Source organism: Colobus angolensis, unplaced genomic scaffold, assembly GCF_000951035.1.
Source record: "Colobus angolensis palliatus isolate OR3802 unplaced genomic scaffold, Cang.pa_1.0 Scaffold152, whole genome shotgun sequence".
Lineage (NCBI taxonomy): Eukaryota > Metazoa > Chordata > Mammalia > Primates > Cercopithecidae > Colobus > Colobus angolensis.
The window spans coordinates 2,731,650-2,746,753 of record NW_012114622.1 but is presented as its reverse complement, the minus strand read 5'-3'; the positions used below and the strand labels follow the sequence as shown (position 1 = coordinate 2,746,753).

The window sequence follows — 15,104 nt, the reverse complement described above, 5'->3', positions numbered from 1 at the left end:
ACATTTTCCTTATCTGATTGTAAACCTAATTCTTCTTTAATAAAGGCAATTTATGTTGACTGACATAATGAAAAAACACATCACACACTCTTCTCTGATTTTGTTATACTACCTTACTGGCTAAGAAAATAATAGACATGGGCACTGTAAAATCACATAGCTAACTTCTTGTATCTTTTTGTTATTTCCTTCCTAGAAATTTTGCAGAAGCTGCCTCCCTTTCATTGCTCCTGTATTCTAGGCTTATTTGGTTGCTTCTGGACTTATTTCTTACAAGTCATATTTTCCATGTGGAAGTTTCTTTTATTTAAATAAAAGAGCACCAGAATAGAAAAGACAAGGGCTTAGGGAATTCGGTTGCAAATAGAAGTTGAAAAAAATCTAAAGAATCATTTTAGAAATGGTTAGGTAGCTAAGTTTGGCAATAGTGTAGAAACAGGGATTCTCATTTCTTGTTAATGAAAATAAATCTGTTATAGTGTTTCTGAAGACAAATGTGACAACCCACTATTAGTATATGGAAGTTGCATACCTCTTGTTTAGCAATTTATCCTGTACAAATCAATCCCAAAGGAGGAGGGAAGGTTTTTTACAATTATACGGCTATAAGGATCTTACTGTAGTTTACTTATTGTAATAATACAACAATGAAAGTAAATTTAATGCCCAGTCATAGAAAATTTATTATTTAAATTATAGCAGTCTCATATTATGCAATATTATGCAGCCTTGAATAATTATTCCATGAAAAATATGTGATGTCATGGAAAGATAAACATAGCATATCTTATTAAAGAATAACAGTTTACAATGTAATATTATTGTTCAATCCAGTTTTGTAAATAAAAAAGATTACATTGGCATAAATGAAAGGATAGAATGATATAAGGAAAAATAAAATGTTAGTAACAAGTATTTTTCAATACACATGTGAACACAGATTTTTAGTCATATATATATTTTAAATTTTTAAATTAAAAGTCATAAGAAAATTAAATCTTTAAGTGAGAAAAAAGAACTGATTGAGTAGCAGAAAGATTATAAGTTTAGGTTTTTAAGATACAAATTGTTAGTATGACATATTTGTCCCTTTTTATCGTAAGTATACATGAACTATTTCAATTGCAGTAATTATACACTATGCCATCTGGCTTCCGAGTATACTTACATTTAAAATTGTAATGTTAAAAAAATAAAGGAGAAAATGGTGATACAGCATCACTTATTAGCATTTGACCCTAATTAATTAAGTAAAACTTCCAGGTATGCCACAAATATCCCATATACTTATGTGTGTATAATGTTTAATTGGAAATATATTTCTTAATGCCCCATCTTCTGTTTGAAGCAATTGTTCAGGTTTCTAATTGCCTAGATCTATTTTCTTTGTTTTCACTCATCTAAGTCTAGGTACAATTTTTAGACATGGCTCCTGCTTTGCATCTCAGTGGCTTATTGGTTAGCATCCTAAGCAACGAGACAAGCATAAGCAAGGCATCTGGTATTGGAGAAAATAGAGTGAGGAAACAATCATATTTGGTTGTTTGGATTAAGAGTTGATGTGGGGATAGGGTAAAGGATAAATCTGAAGGAAGATCCTAACTCAATTTGTTCCATTACTTTCATAATAAGATCCAAAATGAGAAGAACTATGGCTTATTAATAGCTACATCATGGACTATCTGAGTTTGGATCATATCATTAAAGTAACAGGTTTAATCCTCACAGTAATTAGATCCTCTGCATTTTCTAAGAATATCATGTTGTCTACAGCAAGGAGAATCCTTTGGTGATTGAACTGAGGAGAACCTGTAAGGCTACTGTCTTAGTTCATTAGGGCTTTTATAGCAAGAATACATAAACTGAGTGGTTTATAAACAACAGATATTTATTCCTCCCACTGCGGAGGCAGGGAAGTCTATGATCAAGGCACTGGCAGGTGTAATCAATGTCTGATGAGGACCCTGTTTCTGGTTCATTGATGGTGACTTCCAGCTGTGTATTCACATGATGGAAAGGATGGGCCAGTTCCCAAGGGATGCTTTTATAAAGGCAATAATCTCAATCATGAATGTTCCACCCTCATGACCTAATCATCTCCCAAAGGCCACACTTCCTAATGTCAGTGTGAAAGTTAGAATTTCAACATATGAATTACAGGGACAAGGTGGGGCATGGGCACAAACATTAAAGCATAGAAGCTATTATTTAAATGTAACTTGGAATTAATTGGACCCTTTTAAAGCAATAAAGATTGAGGCAAGGATATAGATATCAGTGAAATTAAGAAGTGTAATGATATGCTTTTGCCACCCACCTGATATGAGATCATGAGGGAGAAATTTAGACAAAATTGCCAGTTTTCTGGCCTAGGTAAATAGTATGGATAAATGGAAGAAAATCATTCCGTAGTCTGACCATTTATACACATAATTTAAAAATGATTTAGTATTATATACCCTCTTGATTTTCACCTCTAACTTTTGCTAACACCAAAAACTTTGTATATTTCACTATCTACTTTATCTATGAAGAAAGCAAATAAAATAGACTAACCAATTTACAATATTTGTGATACATAAAATATCTAAGTTATGGGTGCTTTGTAAAAAACACTTGACTTACCCCTCTTTGACTCTTCATTCACCTCCCTGTGGTAGCCACTCCAAGTTTTCTGTTTCACTCAAATGTTAACCGAGAATTTCCCAAATGTTTGTTTTTTTCTCATTAAATTTTGTTTTAATGGCTCTTAAAAACTCTACGATACACTTTTGGTCAAGTTGCTTCCATTAAAAAGTACTGATTTTTAAAATGAATTACTTAAAATGACCACATACCAGAAAAAATCAAAATGGTACAAAACATTCTTTCCTTCTGAAGGTTTAACAATGCATTGTTATAATTAACCAGTCTGTTACTACTAAATTTAAATGATGAATTGAAACAAACAGTTCTGAGAATGTTTTCTACCAATGACTAAGATTGGGGTGGCAGGTATTAGGTATAATATTCGTTTAGCTTTCTGAGCCTTCTGAACAGACCTGCAAGACCTTGCCAATACCTTGCCTTCTTGTCCACTGCTTTGATGACACCCATAGCAACTGTCTGTCTCATATCACAAACAGCAAAACAACCCAGAGGAGGCCAGTCAGAGCAGCTCTTAGCACACATGGACTTGCCAGGAACCATATCAAGGATGGCAGCATCATCAGCATTTAATAATTTAGGATCCTATTCCAGATTCTTACCAGAATTGCAATCAATCTTTTCCTTCAGCTCAGCAACCTTGCAAGCAATGTGAGTTGTGTGACAATCCAGTACAGACTCACAGTCAGCGCTGATTTGGCCTGGTTGGTTCAGGATAATCACCTGAGCAGTGAGGCCAGCTGTTTATACTGGCGGGTCATTTTTGCTATCGCCAGCAACCTTGCCACAATGACCACCTTTGACAGGCGTATTTTTGACATTGAAGCCCACATTATCCCCAGGAAAAGCTTCACTCAGAGCTTCATGGTGCATCTCAATAGATTTTACTTCAATTTTAACACTGGCTGAAGCAAAGGTGACCACTATGCTGGGCTTGAGAACACCAGTCTCCATTGAGCCCGCAGGGACAGTACCGATACCGCCAATTTTAAAGACATCTTGGAGAGGCAGCAAAGGGGCTTGTCATTTGGATGAGGTGGGATGATGCAGTATGTTCACACTCTGCTTTCAATTTATCCAATGCCCAGGCATACTTGAAGGAGCCCTTTTCCATCTCAGCAGTCTCTTTTTCAACTTTTTCAATGGTTCTTTTGTCAGTGCCACCACATGTGTATATCAGATGGCCAGCAGTGGTGGACTGACCCAAATCTTGTGTCCAGTGATGATGATGTTGATATGACTCTATTCTTTTCCAATTTGGCTTTTAGGGGTTATCTTCAGGACACCTGTGTTCTGGTGGCAAATCCATTGCAGGAAGTCCAAAATGTTTCTATGTAACACAAGTTTTAGAGGATGCTTTGCAACGAGAGTTCCAACGAGAGTTCTCAAAACCAAGTTTGAGAAACACTGTATACATGATGAAATATGGTGACATGAATGGCAACTTTTAGAGAAATTCTTCTGTTACAGATATTGACTTATCTCAGTGTTTTCCAAACTTATTTAATTTCAGTTCTTGTATATGTATGTACATGTGTATATATGCATATGTGTATAAACATGCACGTGTATATTTTATTTAAGTGTGTCTGTTGGTTAGGGTTCTCCAGAGATACAGAATCCACAGTACACACATACATATACATACACACATACACTCACACACATATATCCTACTGATAACGATAGGTAGATAAATGGACTGATACGTAGGTAAAGAGAGATGGAGATAGAGACAGAGACAGCGGTAATGATTTTAAGAAATCAGCTCACTCAAGTAGGGAGCTGGCAATTCTGAAATCTGAAGACGGGCTAGCAGACAGGAAAATCAAGCAGGGATGTCAATGTCACATTTTTGAGGCAGAATTCCTTCTCTGGAAAGCTTTATTTTTTTTTTCTCTTTAGGTCTTCAATTCATTAAATAAGGCCTACCCAAGTTATTGAAGGTAATCTTGAAAGTCAACTAATTGTAGATGTTACATCAAAAAAACACCTTCATAGTAACATCTAGACAAATATTTAACCATCAATGTGTATGTGAATGTAAATAAAATTTACATCTAACTTGTGGGAACCATTACTTTGAAAAGTGTAGTTTGTAAAATACAACTCAAATCCAACTGCCCCTTGATGGTGAAAGTAAGTTTCACCTGTTCAGATCAAAAACTTGCAATAGGAAGTTTTTAATACTGTCAATCTCAAAACATTTCTCTATCTTCATATTCTCATTTTTGTTTTCTTCGTATCTCTTAGGACTTACTTTTGCATTCTTTGCTATATCCTTAGAAATTTCTAAAGGGAGTGACAGTCCTACTTTTTAAAATGCTCTGCAGTAAAATTTTATAAATGTTAGGCCTGAAATCTTTAACAAGTAGGTTACTTTGTAGAAAAAGTTTCTTATTTTTTAACTAGGTTAAAATGCATGAGACATACCTGATGGTCATAGGTATTTTCTATCATATTCTATCAGAGAGCAGGATCTTGAGAGAATGGGCCAGGCTATATGCAATGGTTCATTTATTAATTTCTAATAACAAACTACTCAAAAACTTAGCAGCATAAAATGACACCATTTTATTATACTCTGTGGTCCAGGATTCAGATTAAGCACACTAGGGATAGTTTGACTTTGCTCCACAATATCTGGGACATGAATTGCAAAGTCTAAGAGATAAGGTGACTGACATGCTATGAGTTCAAACATCTGAAGTGGGAGGATCCATATCTAAGTCGCCTTCTTCACTCACATGTATACCTCCTGTCATCGGGTTACTCAAAGCTTTCCTCAGCTAAATAATCTATTGACCAGATTCACTACTCTTGAACTCTTTATGTGGCTTAAGTTTCTTACATAATGGGGCCTGACTTCTTAGATGGAACATCTCCAGAGAGAATGTCTAGAAATGAGCTTTCCAAGAGACCAAGGCAGAACTACATGGCCTATGATTTAGTCTCAGAAGTCACATGACATCACTTCTGACAAATCAGTCAAAATAGCCACAAGCCCTCCTGGATTTCCAGGGAGGGAACACAAACCTTGATCTTGAAGACAAGGCAGTCAAAGAATTGAAATCTATGATTTAAAGCTTCCACATATACTCTTCATTGGCATTAAGTTTGAGGTAAGAGTAAAGGTTAACCAAGGTGAAAATTTCAGGAAAAAAAGAGGCTATTGTGAGATCATGAAAAGTATAAGAATCCCGCACACTTTTAGAAGAAGGACTAGAGAGAGATCTCACAATATCTAATCTGTTCTTGTAAAATGTCTTGGCTATTGACTTTTCATATGTTATAAATGGTAAAATACAGCATTTCCAGCCCATCCAAAAGCCCTGAACAAGTTCACCAAAGAGTACTAAAACATGCTTTAACACTAGGAGTTCAGCATCAAATGCTTCATTTAAAATGCCAATTATCAAATTATTTAACACTTAACGAACTCAGATATCTGTACAGTGGGTTTCAGTGTTGTAGAGTACCAGATCTGAATCAGGTTTTCTGTCTTCCCTAATTGCAAGGATGTCTAAGAAATGTTTATATAAACAAGCAATAAGATAATATTAAAGATGCTAAAATTAAATAAATTGAAACATCCCCAGACCTGGCAGAAGAAATACCTGAGACCCATGAAAAATAGTATCTTGGAGGAAAAGATAAAGGATAACAATGATATAAACATGCTAAACAACAAAGAAAGAAATGGTATCTTCTGGAAAAGCACAACTAAGTTATGACTGCAGACAACTCAATATCCTTTTGCCTGAACTTGAGGGCAACTGAAATATTTTTCTACTGTGACCATGTGAATCCATCAAAGCTGACTTTCATTTTAGATAGTAAATATTCAATAAAAACATTTGCAAATCTTTAGAGTTATTTTAAAATATACATATTGAAGTATGTCTATATTAAAACCAGGTTTCCCATACCTGGGTCTTAGCAAGGCAACTTAGCATATATGAGTTTTGGGGCAAGATCGTCTCCTACATCTTTTATTTTAAAAATAAGAGTAGCAAGAATTTTCTCATGAGAATCCTCTTAGTGTTTCTACAGTATCTTGGCACATAGCATATACTCATCAAATATTCCCCACTTAAGCAACTCTCTCGTCTCAGGTATTAGTTTCCCTATTAACAAACAGAAAGGGCCCGGCACAGTGGCTCATGCCTGTAATCCCAGCACTTTGGGAGGCCGAGCCAGGTGGATCACGTCAGGAGATCAAGACCATCCTAGCCAACATGGTGAAACCCGTCTCTACTAAAAATACAAAAATTAGCTGGGCGTGCTTGTGCATGCCTGTAATCCCAGCTACTCGGGAGGCTGAGGCAGGAGAATTGCTTAAACCCAGGAGGTGGAAGTTGCAGTGAGCTGAGGTTGTGCCACTGCACTCCAACCGGGCGAGAGAGTGAGACTCCGTCTCTAAATAAATATAAATAAATAAATAAAAAGAAAGAACATGATGTCTAACACTTGTTCTTCCAGAGTCCAGGGGAATAAAACAAAGAAGTAATTCTTGATAAAGACAGACAAGTGGTGCTCAGCAGGGTGATTTTGCTGCCCTAGGAGACATTAGGTAATGTCTGGAGGCATCATCGTTATTATTATTATTATTATTTTAATTTTCAAAGGAGAGGATGGTGGTGCTACTGACATCTAGTGGGTAGAGGATGGGATGTAGCTAAACAGCCTGCAAAGCACAGAGCAGCCCTCACAACAAAGAATTATCCAGCTCCAAATGTCAATAGTGCTGAGGTTGAAAAACCCTTGATTAGAAAGTTCTTGATAGGGAATCTTGATAACATCAAAAGCAAATTTGATTTTACGAATCTGCGATTCATTTCTATTGGCATAGTTTTCTGGTCCAAAAAAGATAAATCAGTCTTGATTTGAGTCTTAGTTCTGCTTGTTTTCAGTCTCTTTCAACATCAGAGCTTCAATACCTGCCACCCACCAAGAAGGCTGGTGGTGGTATGCAAAGAGGCATTAACTGAGTTCTCCCTATGTACCTATTAATTTGTGAATGAAATAGATGGAAACCAACAAGGCAGAAAATGATTGTTAATGTACATGCCAATGTGCTTAATGATCCAGGAAACAAGTTCAACTGGGGCTTGTCAAGTGAAAATTATTCCACTGGTTGACCTGTCCATAAACACAAAGAGGCTGAGAGACTGCAGAAGCCTGGCTAAATACTACCGCTAGCTGAGGAATGACTTTATTAAATAAATGAATGGAAATCTCAAGTAATGAATCTTTGATAAAAATTATCTGCTCATGTGCTGGTGTAAGAAGCAACTATGCAGTTACTCTAAACAGCACTTATTTGGAGGTACTACTGGCTCTCCATACGTCTTCCAGCACTTATTTGAGAAAGTACATAGGTTCAAAAAACAGGATCTGAGTTCAAATTTCACCTTTACTACTAACCAACTTCAATTTGTTACTGGGTAAAATGAGGTTAATATTAATGTGTCATGCCACACAGGGTTATTATCAATATTAAATTATGTATTAAATATAAAATGCTTAGCATTTCTCATGGTTCTGGACTATAAAAAAGAGTTAAATAAATGATACCACCTCACATATATCAGGTGCTTGATGAAAGTTAATTCTACCTTATTCTCTCAGAAACTCTCAACCCTCAGGACCCAAATAATTAATTTAAGATCTTCAGATGTAGTTGGAGCATTCTAAATTATGCTGAAATAAGCGATGCATTAAAATACTGCTCTTCAATAGTTCTTTTCTTATTTCATCTGTTGAGAAGTATGTGCTTTTTGTTCACTCACTATGTATTGGAAAGATCCTATTAAATAACTAAAAGATAAATGTTTTGTAAATTCAGTTTTGTGTAGACTCAGAGACATGATTTTATAGCACTGTACTGGCCTAGTGCAAAAAAGCATAGGTTTTTAAATTCCAGAGATGAAATTTCAACTTTAGCTTCACATTTTAATGAAATCTGCAGCTGAAATTCCATAAATTCTCTGAACATTTCACTCATAAATTGTGGATAACATTTACTTCATAGCGTAATTGTAAATATTACAATAGATTAGGTAATTAGAGTATTTTGTATGGTGGCAAGCATAAAATATTAGATGCTTTTTCTCATTGATTGCTTTGGAAAATGAAATAAGGTTATTAAGTATAAAGCTTCTAAAATAACAAATGATCAAGTAATCAACTGATCAATTCTCCCTTCTTCTTTAGAGGTATTTAAAGCATGCTGTTGGCCAAGCACAGTAGCTCATGTCTATAATCTCAACAGTTTGTGTGACAAACCCAAGAGGATCACTTGAGGTCAGGAGTTCCAGACCTGCCTATGCCACATAGCTAGACTTCGTCTCTAAGAAGAAAAAAAAAAAGAAAAGAAAAGATAAAAGAAAATTAGTCAGGTGTAGTGGTGTGTACCTATAAGTCCTAGCTACTTGGGAGGCTGAGGCAGGAGGAACACTTGAGCCCAGGAGTTCAAAACTGCAGTGAGCTATGACTGCATGGCTGCACTGTAGCCAGGGTGACACAGAAAGATCCTGTCTCTATAAAAAAATAAATAAATAAAGTTAAAATAAAATGAAGCATGCTGTAGTTACCTCATATTTTGCAAGTTATCTACAAGATCAAAATCAATCATTGGGTAAGTTTATACAATGCCAATGTGGACAACCCATAGATTTGATGAATCCAGAAACAGGCCCCCAAAATTCAAAAGCAAAAACATAATATCTTTTAAAAAGAGCCCATCAATTGACTAAACTTTTCACATTGCAGCCAGATGTTTTCACATCCTATTGACCCTGTTCAGTCTTGTTTACAATTATTTTTTTCCTAGTCTTTCATTCAATTAATACTCTGGGATGGTTTGTTTTTTTTGTTTTGTTTTGTTTTGTTTTTTTTCCTTTTTGAGAACTTCAAAAACAAACATGTTGGTAAGCATAGCAAGAAGGAAGGGATAAAAAGTAAGAGAACCCACATATAAACTACGGGGTATCCTGCATGAAGAATGGCAGAAAAATTCAAAATACCTCACAAATGTGGAAGTGAGAATATGGGGCAAGGCTTTTAAATGTTTACATTGTATTTCCTGCGCATCTTAAGCCCATTTTATGCAGATACAGAGGAAAACATGAAATTTGTTTTAGATAATTGTAACAGCACATTGGCCGGGCGCGGTGGCTCACACTTGCAATCCCAGCACTTTGGGAGGCTGAGGTGGGCAGATCACGAGGTCAGTAGATCGAGGCCATCCTTTCTAACATGGTAAAACCCCGTCTCTACTAAAACTACAAAAAAATTAGCTGGGCGAGGTGGCGGGCGCCTGTAGTCCCAGCTACTCGGGAGGTTGAGGCAGGAGAATGGCATGAACCCGGGAGGCAGAGCTTGCAGTGAGCAGAGATAGCGCCACGGCACTCCAGCCTGGGCGACAGAGCGAGACTAAAAAAAAAAAAAAAAAAAAAAAAAAAGTTGAGAGAGCCAGCGAGGAGCCAGTTGTTATATTCTGTTGTACAATAGGTAATGGAACATTTGCCATGTACTTTTAGGAGACGCGCACATCAACTATGCCAGAAGAGACCTCAAATGCCCATGTATAACTGGATCCGATTTGATTTTTCTCATTCCCCTTTTCATTTTCTCCCTCCCCCACTTCTTTGCTAGATTGAGGCTGGGGAGAAGATACACAATCTGTCCCAGCATCTGTCACTCTGCCTACCCTTTGTTCATTGTTCTCCTGTTCTCCTTTAATCCTGTGACGTGTAAAGCAGTTGTTACAATTTTTTTCTGTCCAAGAAATAACTTAGTTTAACCCAAAACATGTATGTTAAAAAACAGAGCCTCAGCAAAATCTCATTTCCCACCTCTGCCCTCTTATCAAAAGACAATGGAAATGAGATGGAGTAAGGATGACTGTGCTCAGAATCACCAAATGGAATTACATGAGCTTAAAGTCCAACAGAGCTGGTTTGAAATCCTGGATTTAATACTTAATTGCTGTGATATTTAAGCAATTTTATTAGCCCACCTAAGAGTTGGTCATCTTGTAGCAATACTTCCTTTCTCCAAATTTCATTATAATAAATTAAAAGAATGAATGTAAGTAGAGTTGTCTTATACTTATGGAAGATCAGATGCTAAATTTAAAAAAAAACTGTATTTACTTTGTCCAATAATAATAAATGATCAATTTATTTTGTGAATCCAAAAATATTTATATCTCAATGGTAGTGGAGCTGGTCCCTGAGGAATTGAGAAAGAGAATGGTAAGTCACCTAAGTGTGTAAGAGTTAAGGAATTAGCAACTCAGGTTATTTATTTTCAGGTTATATATCTTAACATTTTATTATCTATCTACATTGGTGTAGTTGTTTGCCCTAAGATGTAAATACTATATTTTTCAATTCCCATACCACAACTCACAAAAACAGTAGAGAAATTTCCAGACATGAATAGCAGATTAAACATATCAACTGGCAATACACACACATACACACACACACACATATACACACACACATATACATATACACATCAACTGGCACAATGCTGCATTTGTGGAGGGAAATGTCTTTAGTAAAAGGATTGCCTGGCTAAGTGAGTTTAAGTTTAAATAACATATTTAAAGTACTACATATAAAAAACATACATAAAATTTAGATAGAAGAAGTTAAAAGAGGAGCAAGGATGGGAGAGGGTACAGTATAAATCCTACAGGTAAATTTTCTACAAAGCAATTTCTTTCTTGTGGTAGATTAATTTCTTGTGGTAGAATGATGGAAGTCATTATATGAAAAACAAACATTTAATTTTACGTTCTCTTTACTGCTCAAGGAAAACACTCTACATCTCAGAGCCCTAGCAGAATATTCTACGCATCCTGTACCTTTTTTCCATGATTTACACAAATGTCACAAAGAGGTCAATATTCACATCTGAGCTGGCACTAACCAGAAAGAAGAAAGAGCTGTCTCATGCAAGTGACAGAATCCAGCAGGGTTAGTATCTCAAAACAAGAAAATATTCTGAGAAATCTTGAAGAAGATATTAGACTTCACAGATAAAGTGAAATGGGGTCTCCAAGCCATTTTAATTAAATACTGAAAAGTCAGAAAGACCGTAGCTGCATCTAGAATACAGATACAATTCTTTGGGATGGGGTGTGTGTGTGTGTGTGTGTGTGTGTGTGTGTGTGTGTGTGTTTTAGACATGCGGTCTTACTTTGTCACCCAGGTTGGTGTGCAATGGCATTATCATAGCTCACTGCTGCCTCAAATTCCTGGGCTCAAACGATCCTCCCGCATCAGCCTCCCCAGTAGCTGGGACTACAGGTGCACCACTGTGACCAGGTGATTTATAAAGTTTTTGTAGAGATGGGATCTCTCCATGTTGCCCAAGCTGGTCTCAAAGTCTTGGGCTCAAGCTATCCTCCTGCCTTGGCCTCCTAAAGTGCTGGGATTACAGCCATGAGCCACCATGTCTGGTCTCTTGATAAGTTTTTAAAATAGAAAATTTGTTCTTTAAAGCAAAATAATCTCATAACAAATGTGATTAGAGTCTGTAGTGACATAGTTTTAATTCAGGAGTTCCTTTAGGTCATTGGAGAGGTAGATTCTTTCCATTTTTTCTGGATGGCAACCTCAGGATGTTGGCCATTTCCTTAAAGTTTTAAAATGGCTGTTCATTTTTATCAAGCATTAAAATGACCTTTAACTTCTCTAAACTGTGAAAGAAAGATCTGAATCACTTTTGCTTTCTTTCAAGCAATATTTTATTTAAATAGAAACAGTCTAATGATTAATGTGTAGTGATTGAGAAGTTCATTTTGCTTGTCCAAAGGATTGCTTTGGTACCATTTATCCAAACTTGAAAACACAACGTTAAAAAAGTTTTCTGTATCTATGAAATGTCTAAAATGTGACATTTGGTTCTCCAAAGGTAAAGATCAAAATGAAGGGGAAATATGTACTTAATACTTAGGAAATTACTAAGTTTACTTGTAACTAACTTCAGGAATATTTTAATTCAGAGTCTTCTGGAGAAGGAAAATAACAAAACAAAAACAAAACAAAAAGCAACCTGACAAGGCACTGCTAGTCACAGTAATAAGGCCAAAGGAACACCGGAGGAAACACCCCTGCAGCTTAATCAATGATCAGCCCCGGCCCATGAGTCAAAGACGCACTCAATTGCTCCAAATCAGAAATAACTGACGTCAAGAACGGGCTTGATTTCTTGCTGGTTTCACACCCTGTTGCCTGCAGTGACAAAGTAATAAACAAATTCTGTTCCTCCCAAGGCACAAAATTTATTTTGTGTGTGTTTTTTTTCTACTTGCATGCCTCCCTAATTATGCCACAGGCAAACAAATACATTCAGAGAGACTTTAACAGCAAGGTTAATCTCTATGTTATTAGCTAGAGATGACAATAGTGTAGTAATTAATCTTGTATCATTCAGTTCCTATTCTCTGTGCTACTCAAAGTACATGATGTTATGTATACTACTGCACCTAATGAGAAAAATAGTTATTTGATATACAGTGGAACTAAGTATTTTATACTTTTAAGTTTTTTTTACCTATAAATCCCTTTGTAATAATTCTGCCCATATCTTTGGATATATCAGTTATAAAAACAAAGCAATGATTTCTTTTTGAAATATGACCTTTTGGAACAGCGTTTTAGTGACACCAAATGATGCTAGTTGAGAGGAAAGAGTTGAGAGTCACTGAGTTTGCAGTAAGAGGGAAACAATTACAGCTTTTCCCCAAATATTTGTCTAAAATTTAATATCTAAATGTATGTCTTTCCTTCCCTTCTAGTACCTAAGAAGAAATGCATTTAAGCCACTAATTTGATATTTTTTAAAAAATCATCATGTAGCCAAAGAAATTGTATGCTAGAGGAGACAGAATAATACCACACTTATTTTAATAGTTACTTCTTTAATCGTTTCTCTCAAGTTGCTGAACAATATTAACCTCAGCAGGAGAATATTCTGTGTTCCTTGTTCTTCAGGGTAGCAAGGCAGGGTTGCTTTAGGAGGGAAATTGTTGACATGAATTAAATGGAAATGGAGCGTTCCCCATAAACCATCCAGAGTGATTCCTCTTCCTACTTCTGACCTATGGAATTTAAATCATGAGGCCAGAAATCTTAGAATGGGATTATTTATCCTTGGAAGACTGATCCCATTCCAAAATTTTTGAAAGAGGTATCTTAAGAAAAAGCATTTTGAGAAAAGACAGGAGCTAGTACAGAAGCTTGCTTGAGTCTGACATGGTCTTTCTGAGAAAATGTCAAGTATTGAAAGTTAGAGTTCTAGAACAGAACTTCTAGAATATCACTTGATAAACACTATGCCATTCTCCATATTTTTACATGGCTATTGATGATATTGAGATACTAAATGGTTCTGAGTTGTCAAACTGATTGTACTCTCAGTATCTGTGACCTATGTTTATACCCTCATTAAACTGATCTACTTAAGGTCAAGGTTATCTCATTCATATTTATATATTCCTAAATTATTATCATTGCATATGAAACATAGCTAAATAATAATTATTTGTTGAGTGAATAAGTGTTTGAATCAACAGGGGAAAGTTTGGTAAATGTTAAGTAGAACTTTCATGTTCAGCATAGCTGATGTATCCCTATTCTTGGAAGGCTCAAAAGCCTTATATAACGTATGTGGAAACTCAGTCAGAATGTTGACTAACCAGAATGCTTCATTACCTTGCCAGATAACAAGAGTTAGATTTTACAAACTGGTGACCCACATGCTACATTTGGCCACAGGCATGTTTTGTTTGGCCTAGAGAGGCTTTTTAAAAATTTTCAAAGTAGTTGCCAACATGTAAAAATTGATAGTTTTCACATTTTGAAGATCCAGATTTTCCAGTTCTCTTGGAAAACTCAGAATAACTGGCAGTGTTGGGCAATGTTTCTCCATAGCAATAGTTGCCTGGAGCCCCAAGACTACCACCTCACAGTTGAGATGGGTCATGACACCCCAGGTTCTCCATAGTCTCGTTCTGGCTGGCACTCCTTATTTATCCAGGTTACCTGCCTGTTTTGTGTAAGCATCTAAGTTTTCAAATGCCTCAGATAGAAGCTATATCATTTTCTCAAAAACGGAAAGTGGTAGTGGAGAAGGGAAGACATGAGAGAAGTCCAATTTTGAGTTCTGTTTTATTCATTTTAAAAATCCAATCTAACCCTTACTCAAACTCTTTTGTTTAGGAATTCACTTCAACACATACATTCATTCCATCTCCCTTTGATTCTAACCTAGTGAAGTTCTCCTGTACGTTTAGCTTGAGATATGCAGAAATCTCCTATCTGGAATTTCTATTTCTTGTTTCTTTGCTCTACAAATTATTCTACAAGATAGGTCTTGCCACAGGCCCTCAGAGATTTCCCATTGCTGACCAAATTAATTGATAGCCTATGGCTTGC

The 15,104-nt window shown here is 36.0% G+C and overlaps 1 pseudogene; it reads right to left on the bottom strand.

Moving 5' to 3' along the window:
• Positions 1-2,997: 2,997 nt before the first annotated feature.
• On the bottom strand, positions 2,998-3,698 carry LOC105507763 (annotated as a pseudogene).
• Between the last annotated feature and the right edge of the window lie 11,406 nt (positions 3,699-15,104).